Source organism: Choristoneura fumiferana, chromosome 22 (genome assembly GCF_025370935.1).
Source record: "Choristoneura fumiferana chromosome 22, NRCan_CFum_1, whole genome shotgun sequence".
Taxonomy (NCBI): domain Eukaryota; kingdom Metazoa; phylum Arthropoda; class Insecta; order Lepidoptera; family Tortricidae; genus Choristoneura; species Choristoneura fumiferana.
The window spans coordinates 12,466,106-12,485,585 of NC_133493.1; the positions used below are offsets into that span (position 1 = coordinate 12,466,106).

General features: G+C 36.9%; 1 protein-coding gene across 1 annotated transcript in view; it reads right to left on the reverse strand.

The window, feature by feature from the left end:
* LOC141440152 (ADAMTS-like protein 1) overlaps window positions 1-19,176 on the reverse strand; it is a 245,715-nt gene extending 226,539 nt beyond the window's left edge. The window contains exon 1 of the mRNA XM_074104615.1: window positions 19,137-19,176. The gene's annotated coding sequence lies outside the window, so the exon portion shown is untranslated. The remainder of the gene's footprint in view (window positions 1-19,136) is intronic.
* Between the last annotated feature and the right edge of the window lie 304 nt (window positions 19,177-19,480).

A 19,480-nucleotide genomic window follows, 5' to 3' on the forward strand; every position in this document is an offset into this window, starting at 1 on the left:
AAAAACAAGACTTACACGATTTTCTCTTCAGACAGCAAATTCGTTTAACCATCATTCCCAATTAACCAAACTTGAATCAACTTATAAATTAAGTTTAATCTTCAAAGAAATATAGCTTTTTAAAAAATACATTAGTCAATACAACTTCCCAATTAAGGCAGAGGGGCAAAGTGAGATAACTCACAATTTTAAATTAATCACCAAAAAAACTCTATAAATCAGATACGCTAACGCCGCACACGATGCGTAGCCAAACTGTGGTATCATAATAAAAACCGTTTTTTGTGACTAACTTTTGTATTCCGGCATAGTTTTGATTTATTACTTTGGTAACTAGGTTATTTGAAAAGTTTCGTCTTTTTTAAAAAAAAAAACAAACATTGCTTTTGATGAGAATAAAATATTTTGAGTAGTACCTTCCTAAGTATTTTCTTGGAAACTAATATTTTTACCAGTTTCATTTTTTTTTGTGGTTTGAAATAAATCTAAGACATCGCACGCAAAGTTTTAGTTTTCTAAATCTATCAGTAAAGACAGGGCGTTTATGATTAAAAGACTATTTTTTAGTTACGATTAATTGTACAGAATGTCAATTTGTTGTGATAGTAAAGTTTACGAATGGTAGAAAATTGTAATATAATGTATTATTTTTGTCCAATTTAATTTAGGGTGTCCGTGATTTGCGTTTGTGAATTTGAACAAAGAATTTAATCGGATTAAAAATACATTTTTTTATCACGTGAAAAATTTTCCCTGTAAGTAAATATAGGTATTAACGACTTGATGGGGAGGCTGAGGAACACCAAAATTGGTTGTCACATAGGTGGTGTTTGTGTGAACAGTCTCAGCTATGCTGACGATATGGTGCTGCTGAGCCCCTCCATTAAGGGCCTCAGGAAATTGGTATCAGTCTGTGAGAATTATGTCAACTCTCATGGGCTGATATATAATGTAGCTAAAACGGAAGTTATGGTTTTCAAGGCGGGAAGGGGTCCGGAGAATGTGCCGGAGGTCAGACTGAATGGTGAGATAGTACGCGTTGTGCGGCAGTTCAAGTATCTGGGCCATATACTAACGGATGACATGAGGGACGACAAGGATATGGAGAGGGAGAGGAGAGCGTTGGCGGTCCGAGGGAACATGTTGGCCCGGAGATTTGCCAGGTGTAGCAGGCAAGTCAAGTGCACGTTATTCAACGCCTATTGTCTTTCTTTCTACACTTGTCAACTCTGGGTGAGGCACAACAGCAAATCGTACAGCTCCATAAGGGTGCAGTATAATAACATATTCCGGGCCCTTATGGGTCTGCCCAGGTTTTGCAGTGCCTCATCCATGTTTGCTGAGGCCGGAGTACCTGACTTCTATGCTGTTGTGCGCGCGCGCATAGCCTCCTTTTGGGAGGGGCTGCGTCGCTCGCAGAACAGCATCTTAAGTGCGGTCTATCTCGATGTGGACAGTTCCATCTTTAGGTACTGGCTTTCCGCCCATCAAAACGAGAACCGAATGTAGGTACAACCTAATTTTATTTTTATTTTATTTTATTGTCTATTCCTTATTGCTATTTTGTTTTTGTGTTTTTATTTTTAATGATTTGATTTAATTTTAATTTTATTTTTTACATAATATGGGTGTACTTTGAATGCCTGAAAATAAAACTGTATTATTATTATTATTATTATTATTATTATTAATAATACATTACAGTACCAATGATTAAATTTCTAGTGCTCACCGATAGTTAATTAAATAATTGGTCTTGGATTTTTTTATGACTTGTAGTATTAAGTAAGGGACGTCATTCGAGGATCGAAATGGTATTAAATGATATTGTATCGGAATAATAATAATAATAAAATAATAAATATCACGGGACACTTGACACCAATTGACCTAGTCCCAAACTAAGCAAAGCTTGTACTATGGATACTAGGCAACGGATAAACATACTTATATAGATAAATACATACTTAAATACATATTAAACATCCAAGACCCGAGAACAAACATTCGTGTTATTCACAGAAATATCTGCCCCGGCCGGGAATCGAACCCGGGACCTCAAGCTTCGTAGTCAGGTTCTCTAACCACTTGGCCATCCGGTCGATGGTTTTTTTTTTTTTTTTTTTTTTTTTTATTCAACTGGTTGGCAAACGAGCAAGTGGGTCTCCTGATGGTAAGAGATCACCACTGCCCATAGACACTCGCAACACCAGGGGGATTGCAGATGCGTTGCCAACCTAGAGGCCTAAGATGGGATACCTCAAGTGCCAGTAATTGGTCTTAAAATGCTGCTCTTGCTGTTCCTTCTTCTGCTCAACAGAGACGCCGCTTTTTGCGAATAAATGTTAATGTCCCATTGCTCGACATGCCTATGCCCAATAGATGACAACCTGCTGCGAAATCAGTTTACTAACGACATGTTTAGATGGTACACATCATCTTTAACGGTAAGTACTATACTTAGTGTCTCGACTGTGGTGACGCCCGAAAGGTGGGTTGTGTGTTTGACCTGTATGTCTGTTCTTATATCCGCTTGTAACTATAGGTAGTGCCACGAGAGTTGAAGTGAATGATTACACACACAGCTACATGAAGAACTGATGGTATAAAAGGAGGATGAATGAATATGAATGAGTGAATGACAAAATCCCGCTGTCATTACATGACATGTTCTAGTATGCGTGACCTCAACTCTGGCGGCACTACCTATAGTCGATACGTCATTTGATTTTTCTTGGTGGCGCAAGTGTAACTTACTTGTATAATATGAGAGTTTATTCAACAGTTTTTTTAAACGTAAGACATTTTAAACGTCCAGGATCCCAAATAAAATATTCGCATTTTTTTACAAGCTTATATTTGGTTTCACCTGTCCCGATGTTCGTCATCAAATCTTGCAAATTTAATTTGATCCACTTCCCAATTACCGATTGAGCTGAAATTTTGCATACTTGTGTGTCAATTACGTGACAATACAATAATCTGGTAGTGATATCCTGGTAGTCCGGCCAGGATCGTCTCCGCAGGACGAAACTCTTCAACGGTTAATGGCATCGACTTGAAATTTGGTATGCAAATGCAGTTTGGGTGACAATGCAAGTAAAGTCGACAAAAAGTATAGTCAGAATTAAAATTAAATTAAAAGCACAATTAAAAGCATAGTCAGAATCAAAATTTCTGAACTTATTTATACAAATATCTGCTCCGTCCGGGGATCAAAGTCGAGACCTCTAGTTTCATAGCCAGTGTAGGTATCTGGCTAGCTAGTAGCTAGTGTTCAGATGTTTTTAATGTTATAATACAAAATAAAAATACAAATATTTTTATTAACAGGAACATATTTGATACAATATCTATCAGATTCCAAACTAGGCTGAGCCTGTATCTTGGACGTCTGCGAGTGCGATTAATAGATTTAATCACTTAGAGTATTTAATCACAGCCATTCTATCGTCAACCTAAGTCACGTGTCAGTTTTATTGACTTCATTTTTTTTGTTGATGTAACACAGTCTGTACTTTTTACTCTAAAAACAAAAGTATGCGTAATAAGCACCTCTGCAAGCTGAGCAAAAAATAACTTAAATCAAACATCTTTCGCCCATAAAAGTATCTCGACTCAACGTACCCATATCATGAATACTGATTGTATCACTAACCCCACTTTATGGCCCATTACTTTGTCCCCCGTCAAAGCATTTTTAATCCGACAACAACCCTCGTAAAACGAATAATTAAAATCACTCAACATTAACTTTACCACCCAATCATTAACTAATGGAGTTACGTATACTTACATTTAAAAAAAACCGTAACTTTGTTCAAGTTCACTTAAAAAGGCATTTTCTCGGCGGCGGCCCGTGAGTTATCGCAGTCCTTAGAAAGAGATAGCGAATAAACTTCCCTTCGGTAAAAAGGGAGGGTAGAAGGCATAGAAATATTTAAATTAAGTCCTCTCCTTAATGTCGGACATTATTTTTTTATCGGTAGAGATATGTCGGGAAATGTTCGCGGGGAATGTTGGAAATGACACTTACAGGGTTTGGTTTTGGTTGTTTATGTGATTATGATATGTTTGCGTTGTTGTCATTATTTGTTTACGATATTTGGGTTGCGTTCGTCAGCTTGGTCATCGGATGTTTGTTGTTGAAAGTGATGATTTTTTTGACGATGTTTTGTTTATTTTAAAAGTATTTGGACGAGTGACAGTTTGAATCTTAGGCTTTGTTTACACGGTGCCAGTAAAATCGTGCTAGTAATTAGGGTTCCGTACGTTTCCGTACGTCGTAACTGAGAATCGCACTCTGAAAGTTGTGCACAATTTTAAAAGCCAGTAATAGTACATTGTGTCTTAAGGGCGGTAAATAAGGAATTACGAACGAGAGTATTAGAAGCCCGAAGTCGAAGACTGAGGGCTTTAATGAGTCGATGTTCGTAATTCTAGTACCGCCCGTGCGACATACAATGTTATTCATCACATTTTCAAGTAAAATTTTATATTTGTAAAAGAAAAATATCATTGTTCCAAATATTGGCGATACCTTAGGCTGTGCTCTTGGCAACGTCGCCCTCCCCCCTCCCTCGGCATGCGCCGCAACGTGCGTGTGCATGTGGTGGTCCATGTGGTCCTGCAGCAGCGCGCGCAGCACCATCAGTATGGGCGATGACTCATTTACCGACCTTGGGCTTCATGACAACAAAATGTGTACGCGCAATGACTCATTTACCGACCACGGGTTTCATGACAAGCACATTAAGGTCGAGGGTTTTATTTGGGGGGTTGCAACCAAGGTAGCCTGCATGTTACGACACTGTTTACGAGCAAGTGTGATGAAAAATTTAATGCATGGATATTTTTTGAAAATATTGCTAGTTTTGCGGAAAGGCGATACAATACAATACAATATTGTTTTATTGCACACCAACACAATTGTAAGCAGTACGAGTACAGAAAACACAGGTATATACTTACATATAGATTTTCTAAGGTAAGCAATAGGCGGCCTTATCGCTTCAGAGCGATCTCTTCCAAGCAACCTTTTCAATGGACAGAAGTAGGGAATAAAGTTATATATATAAACATTTTGTGCGATATTTGAACTTTTTCCTTAATGTTTTAATAATGTCAACAGGAACTTCGAGAAGTGTCCTTTGCTTGTGATTTCCACAGTTTTGTAAAAAAAAAACTTTCAAAATTCGTATCTAGGACCGCGTGAACTTAAAAACTATATTAAAAGAAGTCTCATCTTAGCGTATCATATTAATTTCAACTTTATACCTGCACGGGTTTCTGGAAAAAAGAGTCTTGATGGACAAACATATAGACAACGAAACGAATCCATAAGGATTAGCTTTTGCTTTATGATACGGAACAGTTAAGCACTGGTTAGAAAGTAAACATAAAAAACGTGACGCTTAAATCTCCGTTTACAAACCGTCAGCGTATTTAGAGCATCAATATATTTAGTCGATTCTTAACTCTTTAGTCATGTGGCCTAATAAATAAATGAATAAATATCATGGGACAATTCACACCAATTGACTTAGTCCCAAAGTAAGCTTAGCAAAGCTACTAGCATAGTTTTACTGGCATCGTGTATACAGAGCCTTATTAATATAAGCTGGCCTAGCTGATGATAATATCAGAACTGTGACTGGTTTTAGGGTTCCGTACTTTAAAAGAAAGACCCTTTTTCACATAAACGAGTTCAAGTATATAGGTCCTATCGGATAGAAAAATATTATTGTACCTTTAAACGACCGTTTGAAAGTATACTTTTTTAACCGTCATAATTAAAGGAATCTAAACTTCAAAATGTATTTTCAATGTTTGATGACCAGTGGCCCATTTCACGAAGCTACAAGGTACAATTTACAAGCGGTAGTCTTTTTTCAATACTGTTAAACAAAGGCTACCGCTTGGAAATTGTAACTTGTAGCTTCATGAAATAGGACACAGAATGGTCCTAATAAGGAAGACCAGCGCTGTTCGCAACACCACCAGTAAGGTATAAAATACACCTAAACTTGGAATATTCCGTACAAAATACGTAATCCTTAGAAAAATATTGCTTTTTTTTCGTAATGGCCACGGAACCCTATTTTGGGCGTGTCCGACACGCTCTTGGCCGGTTTTATTTCATTATTTTTTCATGTTGTTACGAAAAAATTTACATCAAACCCTCAAAAACAATGTTTTTACTTCGATATGAAATAGTAAAAAAAAATTGTTGTCTTAAATGTAACCCCTCAGTACGCACGGCCGACTAGAACTTGTCCAGTTTTTTAATCCCTATTCTCACAATCTCACTTTTTTAACCCTGCCGTGACAGGTACCCAACTCACGTGTTATCTACGATGTGAACAAATATTTTAACCCTTCCGCCTTAATCCGGTGTCGGCTGAGTCAATTTAGGGTTAAGATTTTACCGGGTACAAGTATGTTTGGATAGAATTTTGGGTGGCTGCTTTGATTTTTTTTAAACTCACTTTATTGGATCACATGATGACTATCCTATAATTGCTCTTTACAATACATACTAACTGAATTAATAAGAGTAAACTTAGAGCTGAATTTGTGCTTAATAGGTACTAATAATTAAGCATCAAAGTGTAAACAGGTCTTAGTAGAATAATTATTATCTAAGTATATCAGTATAGTAACAGTAAATCTATCGGAACGTGACCCATATCTGGTACGTAAGTGTTCCTCTCACCACGACGGCCTCTCAACAATAGGTTCATTTCCAAACCACGTAAATCATGAACTCTCCTTGGACCGGGAGCTGAGACCCGTTTAATGATGTTAAGACAAAGTGATCTAAAATTAATTTGGAATACTTCAGCAGGTGGTTTGGGTTAGTTTGACTGAAAACTCTCTGTATTTTCCGATTTTTTGATTCAAAAGATGCCACGCCTATAACGCCATATCTTTTTTTATCAGTTGACACCAATTGATAGTCCCGAAACTAAGCAAAACTTGTACTAGGCAACAAATAAACATACTTTAATAAATATTAAATGTAGAGAACAATACGCAAGGACAAACATTCTTATTATCACACAAATCTCCGCCTCAACTGGGGATCGAACCCGGTACCCCAAACTTCATTGTCAAGTTTGCTAACAACTTGGCTATCCGGTCGTTTTCGAACACACAAAAGAAGTAACACAGAAAATTTTCTTTCCCAGGCAACCATATAGTATACCGAACGTTACCATCAAAATGGCCCTCCCAACTCCCCGCACACAGCCCTCTACCGAGGTCACAGAGACTTAATGAAATTCCGACCATCCATAATTGAACCTATTATATCTTGTTAAATCTATTGTGTTTCAAACAATGAAATATGTTTCAACATTAATCTATGCTCTTTTGTCCGGTTCATTTGCGAGCAGCTCCTGGGCTATAAAAAGTTGTAACACAATTTTGTAAGGTGCCAGAACGTTTGAGGTTGTTTGAGTTTCAGTTCTTATACCGGGTGTGGCCTGTAATATGAGCAAATAATTAAAGCATAGATCATACTAGTGAAACTGAACAACATTAGTTCAGCGATTTTTAAAAATAGTTAGTTTTTTTAATTTTTATTACACTTTTAAGTTTATTCGAAGAAGCAATGTAAAGCAAAATGCTTGATGTTTGTAGCGTGACAGGCGACGTCAGTTGTGTTCTAGGATGGCGTACATTGATAGCAGTATTTAATTTGTATGAAAAACCCACATGCTCGTTTGCCATCCGGTCGAATAAAAAAAAAAGGAAGATTCAAAGACTCCATTATTTTTTAAAGTCGCTGAAGTAATGTTGTTCAGATTGATGACGAGGATGTATGTTTTAATTTTTTGCTCGTATTACAGGCCACACTCGGTATAGGTCAGGCTAAGATTATTAATCTTTTTAGGACTCCGTACCCGGGCGACAAACGGAACCTTATTTTTATGCCTCCGCTGTCCGTCTGTATGTCTGTCACGGAGTTGTACCTCAAGAACCGTTATATATAGGTAGATAGAGAGCTGAAATTGTACTCGATATAACTACTACTATTACGACACGATTACGATATACTATTTGTATACTTACAAATATCATATTTATATACTTACATCTCTCGACTATACATATTTAGATATAAATATAAATATGTATAATATGTATAGTCGAGAGATGAAATTCGGTAAGTACTATACAAATAGTTTGAGTCCCGCGGAAGGATATAAAATATATAGGATATAATCCCGGAAAATTGTATAGTTCCCGCGGGATAGCGATAAACGAATTCTACGCAGACGGAGTCGCGGGCAACAGCTAGTACCTTATTAGTAAAGTTATTATGGAACTATGTCACTGCCTACACAGAGCCATTTTGAATTGGTACTTCACGGAATCTAAAAAAAAATTATGTCCTTACAAAACGACCCTTTCTCCCGATATCCGATATAAAAATAAAGAATCAAACCACTCCGCGTTATCTATCTGGGCCAGCTCCCGCTGTCTGAGTGTGTGTATGTGCCACCTTATCGCCTAAACGTCGATGATTTATTTTGTTTCATGGTGTATTTGTTTTGACTGACTAGTCGGTGTAAAAAACAAGGAAATGATGTTTTACACTTGTCTGATCATAAGGTTCGTATTTGGCTGCATGTGTAGTATCGATGCATGTAATAACTTTTTTACTTCTCATGCTCGTAAATTTCGTATTTATGCTGTATCTAGGCGACATAAAATGACTTTTTATGCTCTAGTGCATAAAATAAAATCTTCGTCAAAGACCTACTTAAGACCAAGGTAATCAGGTGTCAACAGCCACAAACAAAAAAGTTACTACATATTTTTTAAATAATTTTTAATTTATATACAAACTAAAAATAAATCAAATCAATCAAAATAAATCAGTAAAGGTGGTAGAACCTGTGCAAGGTCCGCCCGGATTGGTACCACCATCTTGCTCGCTAATCCTGCCGTGAAGCAACAGTTGTTTCGGCGTGGCCGGTGAAATTACTGGCACTTGAGGTATCCCATCTTAGGCCTCTAGGTTGGCAACGCATCTGCAATACCCCCGGTGTTGAAGATGTTTATGGGCGGTGGTGGCGACTCTTACCATCAGGAGACCCACTTGCTCGTAATGCTCGTTTACCATCCAGTCTAATAAAAAAAAGTAAAATTAAAAAATAGAATTATTATAATAATGCATAATATTAAAAAATAAAAGGTACATAGAAAGTGAACAATTGTTTCCACTGTTGCTATTTAATCTCCTCTCAATCGAAGTGAAAATCAGAGTGTAAAACTCGAGCATTAAACCCATTTTCCCCTCGACGTGTCTATATGAACGTCTCGGGTAAAATTGCTCGTTTTATGCTCTTGTTCTACAATCTACTACTAATGCTCTAGTGCATGGATTTGAATTTAAAACCAAAGCAATGAGACTTAAAAAGTGACTAACTCCGGGAGAAATTTTATAAACTTAGGTACTAGCTGTTGACCGCGTCTCCGTCCGCGTAGGATTCGTTAATCGCTGTCCCGCAAGGACTAACCCCCTTATTCATAAAACTTAACAAGCCTATGTTAACTAACAAATGCTTTGTCCCTTTCTAACAAATACAAATGTCGGAGTGACAGATAAGGACAAACGAATTTTAGCGGCATTTTAACTAAAATAGGTTTGATTGTCGTTTATGAATAAGGGGGTAAGTATGCAATTTTCGGGGGAAAACACTATCCCCGGGACTCATCTTTTTTTATATCGAATTTCATCCAAACCGGTTCAGCGGTTTAGACGTGAAGAGGTAACAAACATAAATAATAAAATAAATAAATAAATATCACGGGACAATTCACACCAATTGACCTAGTCCCAAAGTAAGCTTAGCAAAGCTTGTGTTATGGGTACTAAGCAACGGATAAATATAATTATATAGATAGATACATACTTAAATACATATTAAACACCCAAGACCCGAGAACAAACATCCGTATTTTTCATACTAATATCTGCCCCGACACGGGAATCGAACCCGGGACCTCAAGCTTCGTAGTCAGGTTCTCTAACCACTAGGCCATCTGGTCGTCAAACATACTTACTAACTTTCGCATTTATAATATTAGTGAGATTTATATTCTTCTTGACAACGTTTTCATTTACCAGGCCGTCGCAACTCGTGAATAATTGTGCGCAAGAATTTCGAAAAACTTAAAGCTGTCAACCGGGGTTTGAACCCACGATCCTCTGCTTATGCCATAGGTCAAACCACTAAGCTATTATAGCTTCGAGCAGTCTTGGAACATCATTTTGAGCATCAAAACTTCTCGTCCGTTCAGCTAACTATACCGCTACCGAAAATAAGGCAATAGAAATTCATATTATCTCTATACATAAATTTATTCATAGCGTTCAGCCAGTTTCGTTTACGCCTTTATAAATCTCCTCCGTTCATTCGTATAAATATTGACCAACTTCGTTACGGACCTTTTTCCAGTTTATTTGGATTTGTTTAACCCTCTGTCTTGATTTTCGTGGGTAGTTTTTATCACACGCGCCGTGAAATATACAAGTGGTTGTGTGAAGTTAAGTGCGAGCGTCGTGGTGAAAAAATTGGCTTAAAATAGTACCTAATAGGTACTTGGTTTGGATAAGTATTTAACTAAATGTAAACAAACTTCAGCTGCCTGATTTCGTACATTCAAGGATTTTAAATAAGTATTTTACTTATCTATCATTGTAATACAAACTAGAATAGTGTATTTCAATACATAAATGTACATGCTTAGATTGTCCAATGAGGGAATTTCAATGTTTAAGACACCAATTGACGTTGTTTTGTTTACATTTAGTTAAATACCTATCCAAATCAACTATAATGACTGTTACATAATGAAAAGTATTAAAATCTACAAGGTGCTTTCGAGTGAGGTTATGACCTTAGGAGTAATAAATGTTATATGAACCTAGGTCGAATTATGCTTTATATCTTTTTAATGTTCCTATATAATATGTATTAACTATGTAGGAAAATGAAAAAGTTAAAAAGCATAATTCAACCTAGGTTAACATAAAATTTACTACCTACTCCTTATGTCCTCAGTTACTCGTGGTTGAAGTATTTCGGTTTCCTCGGAAGCACCTTGCATGTGTGGGTTAATACAACGAGTCGATAGCCGAGTTTTATTATAACATCACACAAGTTTTTTAATGCTTCATTATGTACTATTACTTGATTAGACTGCTCCGCATATAATAATAAAGAAATCAAACTAATATTAGCAATAAGACAAGCTAAACATCAATAATAACCTAGAGTGAAAAAGTTGAAAACCCCCCCGACATTGTGATTTCAAAGTTCTCAAAAACGACAGACCCGACTTTGATGAAACATAGCTAACACACACAGACAGACAGTGTTGTGGCGCGCCATAGAAGCCTATGTCCAGAAGTGGACTGCTATAGGCTGATGATGATGATAGCTAAAAACACCATCGCAAGAAAACTCGCTTTCACGTAAAAAACCGGTTCGAAATCGGCCCACCTTTTTGAGAGCTACGATACCACAGACAGACACTGGCGTCAAACTTATAACACCCTCTTTTGGCGTCGGGGTTAAAAAAAGGTGTGTAGTTTGGAACAGAACCCTATTTTTACTTACACTTCCTCTAAAACTCAAGAACTAAAGTCAAGAATGGATTTCTTCATCCCGGATTATTGTCACAAGTTAAGGACACGTCAAAACCCGTGGAACTCCAAGTACAAACAAACAAACATACAAAAACAAATACGGCACACCTGACTAATCTTTAAGTTTGTATGTTATGCATACCAACTCGTGTTTGCCGGCGATTGCGGCGCCACTGTCAACAATTACTGTGTTTTTATATAGGATGGTGTTAGTTCCGGGTTCAGCCACACGCAAAGTTAGGTTTGTGTGTTCCGGTGACACTACCAAGTCATATTTGCAGTTGGTAAGTTGTACATTTTAATCAGTTTAGTTTCTAACTAATCTAAAGAATGTAACTGCTCATCTACTTCTGCTGCTGACTATACATTAATAAGTAGAGCCGACAATTCTAGGAAGATATACAAATTATAGCAATTCTATCATATTATTTATTATACCTACATTTTCTATAGATAACACAATGTAGACACAATAGATACCTAAATTGTCTACACGAGTACAATACACGATTGATTGATATAGATGAATCTTTATTGAAAGAGGTAATGAATGAAAAATATATCCTCCTCAGTCCTCGCGTACTTTATAAAGGACCAATTAACACTAAGAATAATGGCCGAATGTTTTATAAAGTACAAATTGTTCATTGAATAAAGAATTCTAAGAGTTTTGGACTAATATCCAAAATAACAAAGCTGGTCAACCACGTCTAGATCTGAAGCACTAAGTTTGTTAAAAATGGCAGGACGCAGGTTAGAGAAAAAAAAATAAGGTAAGCAATAGGCAGCCCTGCGCTTTACAACTACGTTACGCCCTTCCAATCAGCCTTTACAATAGAAAAAAACTGCTAACTCTACTTCGTGCCGGTAAGTACATATTTTTATTATGTACCATCACCATCATCATATCAGCCGTAGGACGTCTACTGTTGGACATAGCCCTCCCCCATAGACCTCCAGTTGCTTCGGTTGGAAGCGGCCTGCATCCATCTAGAACCTGGCTTTAACCAGGTCATCCGTCCATCTCGTTGGTGGACGTCCTAAGCTGCGCTTGCCGATCCGCGGTCTCCTCTGCCCTATGCTTCACTTGTCAATGTCGGTGACCTTCATTTCTTCCACGTATCTCATCATTTCGCAGATAGATTCTGAAAACTAAGAGGCGCGAGCCCAGGGTTTGAACACATGATCCTCTGCTTGAGAGGCCATAGGTCAAATTATTTGGCTAAGCAGCTTTTTAGTAAAAATCTGTTCACGATTGTTTAACTGCTAAGTTAAGTTTGTAAAGCTCGACTCGACATTTGTGTATGGTAATTCGGTTTCCGGGAGATAAGGAATTCTTGCCTGGACCTACCGCACCGGGCAGTGTTTGATTACTGAACCAGTGATATAGTTAATGTCACACAAGCTTAACAATCATCATCATCATCCCACCTATATACGTCCTGGCTGCGCACAGAACTCCTCCCAGAATAAGAGAGCTTGGGCTTCAATGGTGTGAGTGAAGTTTCCAATCCGCAGTGGGCCTGCGTGGGAAAGTAAACTGACCAAAAAAGTCAGAAAACCTAAAAATTAGGAAAAGGAAGGACAAGTCTAGTGGCCTAGGACTTTTAAATAGCTGGCAAATGAGCATGCGGGTCACCTGATGGTAAGTGATCACCGCCGCCCATGGACACCTACAGCATTATCAGGACTGCGGGTGTGCTTGTGTTAAATAACTTAAACTTCAGCAGTCTCGACCTATTATTGGGCATTTTTGAGCTGGTCATGATTTAAAATAGGAATAATTTTGAAAACCAAAAGTGAGCTACTTCCCGTGTTCTCTAATCTATTTCCAAAAAATTAGAACCATATTAATCAATTTCACTTCACCAAAGCATGCATGCCCAACAAGCACGCAAGCAAGCATGGAGGCCCAACTCCCCTCCCCCTTTCGTCCCTCCTCCATCCCCTTTTAGCCAACCCTTTTAGGCCGGCAACGCACCCGCAGTCCTAATAATGATATAGGTGTCGATGGGAGGCGAGTTGACAAAATAAATATTAAACTAAAAGCTGAAATTGTCCCAAAAAGTTTCTCGTAGATAGAAATCATTCCAAGAGCTCTACATTCAAAAGCTATTAATATTATACCTGAATGATGTTATTTTTTAAATATCGCTGATTCAAGGATTTTAAATTAAATATGAATCTACCGCTTTTTATTTAAATTTAAAAGGTTTTTATATTTCAGTAAACTCTGCTTGAACTGCTTTAGTGGGAAATGTTGGGCCATAAAGTAGATCTTACTTAATCAATTTACCATTATCAAGAAGGTCACACCACGTTTTTTTAAAAGTTATGTGCTAAATTACAGTTTAAAAATTTACCACCAGCTTTACGGCGAATAAGTAATAAATAACGTAAGTTATTGGTCAATAGAGTATCGGATAAAACAAAACTGTAAGGAATGTAAAACTGTTTATTTGCGTTCATTGTATCTTAAAAGATACATAATTTTAGATCACCTTTTCAACCGACTTCAAATAGGAGAAGGTTCTCAATTCGGGTGTATGTTTTTTTTTATGTTTGTGGGCCGAAGTTTTCTATTTTTTTTTACAAGTTATTTTTGTTAGCTCTACAAGAATCCACCGAGAATTCAGTACACTTGTTTCAACTTGTCAAGAAAAGGGAAAAAAATATTAAGATACAAAAAGTTAAAAAAAAAACATCCCTCGGGATGAATCAGTCTTCCCTTCAGATCTAAGAATAAGAATAAGAAAGTTTATTTGTCAAACATAGGTAGGCACATGGTAAGCCACATGAAGATGGTAAACTTAAAAATAGACCTATGTTTTGTCATAATTATGGCGTATAAAATTTCATAGGTTTTTTTTATAATATGTAACTAGCTGTTGCCCGCGGCTTGTCCGCGTGGTATTCGGTTATCGCGCGCTGTTCCCTCGGGAACTGTGCATTTTTCCGGGATAAAAAGTAGCCTATGTCACGGGCCCATAAACTATCTCTATGCCAAAAATCACGTCGATCCATCGCTCCGTTTCGACGTGAAAGACGGACAAACACAAACACACACACTTTCGCATTTATAATATTATAGTATGGATGAGTGAGTCTCACGGTAGTTTCATGTTCAAAATTGAACATTCTTTCTGTTTTGCAATGGGTTTAAAGGCGTTTCTCGCCCTTTCTCTGGCCGCTAACCCCTAATGACCGCTGCTTTTAAAAGTCTTTGTCGTCGAGAGGCTTTTTCAGGTCGACTCTTGACCACCTCAGCAAAAACCGGTCTCGTTTGTGCGCGGTATAAAATATACTATACTTTTTCATTTATTTGTCGTCGTTTATTTTTAATTATGATTGGTCCTATTTAGGGCATATAGGCAGCACTCGTTGGTGGCAACAGCTGAGCGGAGCGAGGCGAGGTAAATGAAGCGTTTCTATTGGTTCATGGTGGAAATGCTGCTTTTTATTATACACATTGTTTATCTTGATTTCCGTGAACTCCAGCAGACGGCTCAGTTCATTAATAGAAACTAACTTGTTGTTCAAAGAGACAAAAACTTTTATTTTTTCATACTATATTACAGCTTTACAGTCATTATTAAAGGTATAATTCACAAACTAGACGAGTGACATTGAGGTTGCACGTAAAAGAGACTTAAAAAAACTCAAACTCACTTTTTACCCTTAAAAGTTCTAGTTACTAAATAAATATAAAAACATAAATAAGACAATTTCATAATTAATTCTCTTTTACATAGTAACAGTTAGACCTTTAGTGTCTATGACAAATTAACTTCATTTGACCCGATGAATGTTCCCTAAAAGTTAACGGATATCACAAATAACACATTGTAGATGTTTCTCTTGTACGCGTACTTTCTCTTTGAATAGGTTTTAAAAGAAACTTTCACGTTTAAAACCTCTTAAAATAAGTACACAATAATAATAAAAGGGTACAAATGTTAACAGATACGTGTAATAATAATATAAGTAGTCACTTGGCCTAAATTACATCACGATGAGTGACTAATTTTTAAAAGTTATCGAAAAGTGATACAATTTATTTTAATTGAAACATTTAAGTACAGTCACCATCACATATATAGTAGCGGACGATGTACTCAAATATTTCGGAGCAGCATTACATTTCAATAAATTCGTTACACTAGATAATGCTAATAATATCGGAAATTCAAATTCGCCAAATACAAGAGCAGCGATTTTATTAGCTAAAATTATCAGAAAACACAGCGCGTCAAAAGTAAACATGTAAGTATGCTGTCAGGGTGATCATAAAAATATGACTATTTATGAAAAAATTGTGTTATATCTGTATCCCACAGTCTAAACTAGGTACCTACCATACTCGTATTTACTATTAAGCGGTTAAAAACGATTTTGGGTATTTTCATAAATTCATTCATGGATTTCAAATATGATTTAACATTTCTAAGAAAATATGCAGGTACTGTTTAAAAACAGTGGGCTAACTATAAATCTAGTCTCTCTTACATATCAATAAATTTGTTATTTTGGAAATTGTAAAAACATTAGAGGGAACAATATTGAATCGTAAAATTAATTTCGTTGTTTGGCCTAGTGGTTAGACCGATCGCCTCTCAAGCAGAGGGTCGTGGGTTCAAACCCCGGCTCGCACCTCTGAGTTTTTCGAAATTCATGTGCAGAGTTACATTTGAAATTTACCACGAGCTTTGCGGTGAAGGAAAACATCGTGAGGAAACCTGCACAAACCTGCGAAGCAATTCAATGGCGCGTGTAAAGTTCCCAATCCGCACTGGGCCCGCGCCCTCTTGTCCTGAGAGGAAGCCTCTGCCCAGCAGTGGGACGTATATAGGCTGGGATGGGGATGGAAAATTAAAAACAAAATAACAATAAATAACAATTAAATTATAACTATTTAGATAAAACTATTCTAATGGTGTACATGGTTAAGTTATTTTAAGGATAGTTTTAACTTATATTGTATCTTACTAAAACACCTAACAACACATCCTAAACTTGAAATACCTACATAAAATACGAAAGAATCAAACTTACTGTACCTTTTAATTTTTTTGTTAAACAGGCAAGGTTCTGAAGATGCTGGCGGCGTTCCCCTGTTTGAAAAGCAACGCTAAATTGACACAGACTTTGTATTAACCCATCATCAATCACAAAAATGTATCACCAAATCAAGAGTAGACCCAACGCAAAAATTCAATCTCCCCCCCATTCATCCCAATCCCGAAATATCACCAATTGGATGGAATCGCGGAGCGTTTCGGCAAATCGTAGATTTAAAATGTTCTAAATGAAATTGCCCCCGCTTTGTGAATAGCTTCGAGTGGATTAGACTGCTGAAATGTCTATACTTAAGATTTATTCGTGGCTGGTGATTGAGTTCCTTAGAGTACGAATTAAATGTAGACTAAAATGTTTCAATAGCTGGTTTAGAAAGCCATGGTAGCGTGGTTTGACCTATGGCCTCTCAATTCGTGAAATTATGAACATTATATTTTACTAGTGTCCGACCGAAGTTTCGGTGTCGGTTTCGGTTTCGGCCAATTTCGGCCAAAAAAGTGATTTCGGCCGAAGTTTCGGTTTCGGCCAGAATCCGGCCGGGCCGAAATTGCTTCGCGGCTCTCGCATCGGGAGCGCTCGGCTTAATTCGGGCGCGCTCGACCGGGTAGGTATATATAGGTAATGCATCGGCGGCCGCCCCAGCCGGGACCAGCGACAGTAGTATGCATGCTGTGATTTCTCTTGCAATGTTTGACTTTGTCACACGAGGTATTATTCTAAAACTTTGTTTAAAGATCTCTGATTACAGTGATAATACTATAATTTATGTAAAAGTTGATTTATGTTTAAGCTGTGATTTATCTTGCAATTGACTTTGTCCAGGTATTATATTAATTAGGTAACTTTGTTTAAAAATTTACAGATTTGATTTTATTTGGTTTAAAATTTCATAATTTACCTCTAATTAAGTATATCTTTTTTCATTAAAAATAAACGTTTTTTATTTTGTTTAACAAAAAAAGTAACTGTTCTCATATAAGAAATCCTTGCAATAACCTTTTCCTTACGATTTGTACAGTAATTTTGAATATTTTGATACGTCTTCAAAAATGTCGGTTTCGGTTTCGGTTTCGGCTAAAAATCGTGTTTCGGTCGGACACTACATTTTACGTTAGGCCATATAGCACGAAGAACAGATGGCCGTTGGTTCACGTTGTACCGAAAAGTTGGTCTGATTCCGACAGAATATCAGCGCTGTGACAGCAATGTTATATGTATATAGATCGTAAGCAAGAAATTTTAATGAATTGTAATTGTACCGCGTGTGCACTATATTGTTTTATAAAATCCTTCAACTCTACCCCCTTTCTAGCTAAATAATTTCTTCACTATAAGCGACAGGGAACTGATAGCGGTTGAAACGCTTGTAGAACTAACCATCTGTTATTACATGTCATTTTGAAAATCATTTAACTTATTAGTACGTTGGCAACCCAAATATAACAATAAAATGTAAAAAAGTATCTGCAAATGACATAAAAAAACCTATATTGTAAACTGTAGTAGATATCGACATTACCGCCCCACCCAAATTACTTACCCAATTTCCAAATTTGAAAACTTCCCTCTGTGACTGTCTTGGTCTCGTTAATATTCTCGTAATTTGAGTGACAAGGATGCATGATTAATTTCGCACGCTGAGTTTCATTAGATACCGTTAAATTTTTAATGACAAGAAGGCTTGGTGGGTACAGCAGGGAAATCATTATAATGGACCTCTTAGGGGCGATTTTTCAATCTCTAGACAGGCTATGATTCCCTGCAGGGAATTATTTAAGATGTTATATAATTCATTCGGGATATATTATCAAGTCGTAGGTAGTTTTCAGAGAAATAAACAGTTAAAATATGTATTAAAAAAAAAAAAAAAAAAAAATCGTAGGATTAAATGCTCTTACAATCATTTTCAACAAAGAATGTCAACATACGAAATACAAATGGCAATGCTGAACATGTTTGCGAAATACTTGCTGTACGGTCAAGGACTTTAATTCGTGAGCCATCATGGAACCTTCTCATAGGAAAAGTCATTACGATTTTCGTTGTTAATTAATGCGATGTCACTATGACGCTTACTGTGAAATGGTTCCGTGGTAGCTCATGTATTAAAGTCCTTGCCGTACTTATGATTATCATCTTTGGCATGCTGCAGATTCGGTATTTTCTTATATACCGTTAAAAAAAATACAAAGTGAAATTTCAAAAATAATTTAAATAAATGATAAAGTAAATAATTTATAAGCCCATGGACACCTCTCAACACGAGGGGGAGGCGTTGCCGGCCCTTTGAGAGACTGATAAGCTCGTTTTTAAAGATCCATAGAGAGGTATTTTCAAAGAGTGTCGAAAATGGTCTTGATACTAATGTAAAATTATATCTAAATCCGAAACTCACATTTATGGTGCATTCCTCTGGCCCCGACGATACCTGAAAATAAAAATATTATTTTAGATATGAATTACATTGATTCAACAACTTCCGAGATATCTACTTACTCTCGTAGTATCACGTAACAAGGTGGAAGCTTCTCATAACCAATTTCGCTGTGAACGGTTTGTTCTTCGAGCGATGAAGTGTTCCTATAAGGGTTCCGTTGTTTCTTTTTGAGATACAGAACCCTTAAAAGGGTCATTCATAAAGTATACGTCACACATTTAGGGTGAGACGGTCAAGCGGTTTATGACACAGGAACAAAACAATTGCTATTTTCATAGCAATTTCTGCAGAATATCAGCGTT